Here is a 4614-nt window from a genome sequence, read left to right as displayed (position 1 = left end):
ATATCCATCTGGTAGGATCAGGGTCATACCTGCTTTGTGGATTGAGAATGGTCCTCTTTGCTGTTCCCACAATGGCTACCAGAGGGCAGCACAAACCCCCAAATTGCCTCAGGCTTCAGGCTGCCTAACTGGGCTGCCTTTTCCACCTGGTTGGTTAAAGGCAGGCAGGCCCTTCTGGGCCTTCCTCTGAGGATTAAGACCTGTTTCAAACATCCTCCTCCACTTCCCCCTCTCCCAGGCAGGTCTTGGTTCCTGTGCTCCAGGCCACAGTGCTTTCTGTTTTTTCCTGGGGCTTTGTGCTCTGCTGGCCAACTTATAGCAGGTGCCAAGGCTCAAATTACCCAGCCTGTCCTTGATCTCAGCCAGTCATGCCCGAATTGTGACCCGTCAAGAGACACAGTCTGGATCCAGCTTCACACCAGACGGGTGTGCACAACAGCGAGAGAAGTGATATAGGGCTCCAGTTCACCTCCACCTATAGAGTCCCACCAGGCATCTTTTCTGGGTGAGACAACTGAAACTCAATTACCTTATGGGGACTGGGGGTGGGAGGGCCAGGAATTATTATATCTAAGAGGTTGGGGGCATTACTGGAATCCCCAACCCTCTCACCCCTCATCCTAGGCTTGGTGAAGTTGTCCCTGAAAAGACTCTCACCACCTTTCTTTCATGGTAGTGGTGCCTGGACAAAACTCAGAGAAACAGTAACCTTACTCCTACAATATCTCATCCTTCTCACCTTTCTTTTTACTCTTCTCCTTTCCTTTAATGCACCCACCCTCTCTACTTCCGTTTTCTCTTTGGGGCTAACTTCCTTCCCATTCTTTTCACCCTGTAGAAATCCTACCCTCTCTCCATCCCAAATGCTTTCCCCTAGACCCACCCCCAGCTCTTCATCATCTTCCTCTAATCCTCTCCTCTGTGCTGTGCTTCCTCTCTTAGGACAACACTGGAGCCCAAATGATTTATGAGCCACGTTTTGGAGACCCCAGACTCAGAAGCCAACAACTTCTGGTGCTGCAAGGGACATCACTGCTGGGATTAGCCTTACTGGTAAGGGTATTGGGATCAGAATAGTCCCGTGCAGAAAGCAGTAAGGGAAGAGGGAGTTCTGTGGCCAAGAGTCCGAGCAAGTGAGGGTCTTGCCAACCATTGTTGTTCTTGGGGTTTCAAATTTGTTGGTGGTGGAGACAAATCCAACATTCCTCATGTTATATCATTTAATTTTTCACATCCTTGTTTACTGTTCATCTTTCCAAAAGTCTATCATGACCATCCCCCAGCACCAGCTATGCCTTAGTCTGTGAGCCCCAGAAGGCAGGGATGACATATAACTCCATCTATAAAGCTCTTTGCATACTATCCCCTGGGAACAGACATTCAATGAAGATTTTTCAGGGTTGCTGTCATTGATGAGATGGTGCAGACAATGGAGTTAATAATGGTGGCCATGAAGGGAGTATGATCATGATGGAGTTAATGATGGTGACAAGTGAGGGTGCTGACCAGTGGTGATAAGGACAGCACTGGTGAAAATGAAGCAAGTGGAAATTGTGATGCTGACCACTCACTTAACCCACAAATATTTAGTAAGCACTTGTCATGTGCTTTGCACTGAGGCAGGAATCAGGGATCCAGAGATGAACTAGAAATAGACTCTGTCTACAGGAATTCTGGTTTATATCATAATATAGATGAGGTGCTGTGAAAGCACAGAAAAGGGAGTAATTCTACTTGGAGGAATACCTGAAGGTCTCAGGAAGGAAGGAACCACTGAAAATATGTAGAGTGGGCTGGTTGGGGGTGGTGGTACATGTTTGGGCCTGGAGCATACCCAAATGAAACCCATCGCCGTCAGGTTGATTCCGACTCATAGTGACCCTATGACAGAGTAGAACTGCTCCGTAGGGTTTCCAAGGAGCAGCTGGTGGATTCAAACTGCCAAACTTTTTGGTTAGCAGTCGAGCTCTTAGCCACTGTGCCACCAGGAGGAATGCAAGGAGAAGGGAAGGACAGGATGCAGTGAAGGAAGGTGTGGGTTAGACTGTGAAAAGCCTACATTTGAGGAGTCCCCAGGACACTCAGGAGGAGGCAGCAGAAGGTAAGTGAACAACACAGAGGAAACAGAGAAACAGTTGAGCCCTAGAGATACAGGTTTGGGGTCATCAGTCCATAAGCAGTGGTTGGAATTATGAGGGTGGATGAGCTATCTCAGGAGGAGAAAGCAAAGTGGGATGAGGATAAAAGCTGAGGATGGAACACTGGCATCACTACTGTTTCAAAGGTAAGAGGCTGAGATAAAGTGGCCAGAGGTAGAATGGGGACTTCCAGACCACAGATCCTGCTAGAATCCATGCATAGTACTTTATAATTTTAAACAATAATTATTAAGAACACATAGTGCTACAGATGTTTATGATGTTAAGTTAAAAAAAATACAAAATAGTACATATACAATATTTATATAACAATGGGAATCTGTCTCATATGGACAAAATCTGGTCAAGCACACAAACAAAAATATGTATTATAATAAGGTGATAGGATTATGGTTTCCAGTTTTCCCTTTATCAAATTTTTTTTATTATACTTTTTAAAAGATATTTTGTAAAAAATAAAATCATTATTTAACATTTGAACTAAATCCCTTCAGGAAACTCACATCCAGAGAGGGAAATTAATTTACCGATTATCACACTGCCTGTGAATGACAAAGCCAGACCTGAATTCTCATCTAATGATTTTTTCCCAGTGCCCTGGGCTGTTCTGGTGTACTGGCTAATCCTGGAGCCAGGTCAGTTGTGACTTTATATTGCCTCCTAATCTCTCTCAATCCACATTTTATCCTGCCATTCTGTCTTTGACCTTCCAATAGCATGCTGTCCCCAAGGCCCTCACTGCCTTTGCACCTGAAGAGACACATTGCCTCCAATTTTTTGCTTCTAATTTGTATGGTGGTCCTGGCTCAGGTCTACAGCAGTACCCTCTAATGACTTCATCTTGGCCCAGAGAAGCCCACAAGGCACCTTCTAAAGCCCCTCCTGAGTGTCAATGTACACTACACCCAATGGTCGAGTCAGCTAGGGTTTTGAAAAGTATCAGTGTTCCAATATCCTCATGGTGGACTAAGCATAGCAAATGTCTAACTCTGGGCCTGCTTGCTCAGCTTTCTCCTATCCCTCTTCCAACTTTTGCCAGCATGTGCTCGGGGAATGAAAACTTCTAATGCTGCTCCAGGCACAACAGTGGAATCTGCTGGGGAGTGGCGGTGAGGAATCCAACCCACTGCCCATTGACGTTGAGTTGATTCTGACTCATAGCGATCCTACAGGACAGAGGAGAACTGCCCCATAGGGCTTCCAACAAGCAACTGGTGGACTCGAACTGCCGACCTTTCGGTTAGTAGCAGCCAAACACTTAACCACAGCGCCACCAGGACTCCAAGGAATCCAAAGCACCTTTCAATCACATTCATAAATGATTTGGGGATTATCTGCTGCTTTGAATTACCTAGGCCATTGCTTACCTTCCATTAGAGTGATTCAACTTGGGCTCAGTAGAGTTTAATTATTCAATGAGCACAAATGTGCGGAGAAAACCCCATTGCCATCCAGTTGATTCTGACTCATAGCGATCCTACAGGACAGAGTAGAACTGCCTTATATGGTTTCCAAGGAGTGGCTGGTGGATTCGAATGGCTGACCTTTTTTGGTTAGCAGCCGTAGCTCTCAACCACAGTCCCACCAGGACGCCAAGGTATGGAGAGTTACATTTAAATTAGTAACATTCCTCCAACTCTCATCCACACATAGATCTGCCATTTCTTGGAGGGGGGGCTATCTGCCCCATCTCATCTTTGGAGACAGCAGCAGCTATTCAGTTCTGAGAAATCACTAAGGTTCTAAGGTGGAGTGAGGTACCACTACCTCTGGCCAACAAGTCCTGTACTGCCCACCTCCCTCCCTATATGCATTCCCTGGGACCACCTGAAGCAGAACTGAGGATTGAGGGAAGAAACATTGGGATTCCAGGCTCTTCATCTCCCATTCCAGGGTGGAAACTGAAGTCATTCAGGATGCAAAATGGTCTCCTGCAATAATCAAAATAGTTCAGATTTTAGGGAGGTCATCCAGTCCAGAGCAAAGACTATCCTAACTCAGAACACATGAGGCTGAATGCTAAATTGATTCATTGCCCAGAGCTCTTCAGAAGTGAAGTTCCATCTGCATTTGTCTGGGTGAAGAAGACGTCTTGCCTGGAGGCAGAAGGATGCACAGCTTCAGATGGCGTTGCCTGCCCTTCTCTGAGCTTCCACATTCTTTGCATCTGTGTTTTGGCACACATGTCATCTGTACATCATCTGTTTTTCCAAGTCTCTCATCTTCCACTCTTTCTCATTTCATTCCTCAGTATCCCACAGTTTGTCAACGGGATAACCTTGTGCCTCTTTCTCTTTTTCCTTTCACCTCCTCTATCCAAGCTTGCAACTTAGTTCCCAACCAACCCCGACTCAGCTTCTTAATCCAAACCATAAACCCTCTTCTCTGCTTTTAATGAAAGAAGCATGGGGAGAAGTAAAGGGTGGGATGAGAGATCCAATCTCTGTCCTGGCAC

Source organism: Trichechus manatus, unplaced genomic scaffold, assembly GCF_000243295.1.
Source record: "Trichechus manatus latirostris isolate Lorelei unplaced genomic scaffold, TriManLat1.0 scaffold00027, whole genome shotgun sequence".
Classification (NCBI taxonomy): domain Eukaryota; kingdom Metazoa; phylum Chordata; class Mammalia; order Sirenia; family Trichechidae; genus Trichechus; species Trichechus manatus.
The sequence above is the reverse complement of the archived record's forward strand: the minus strand, read 5'-3'. Positions refer to the sequence as shown.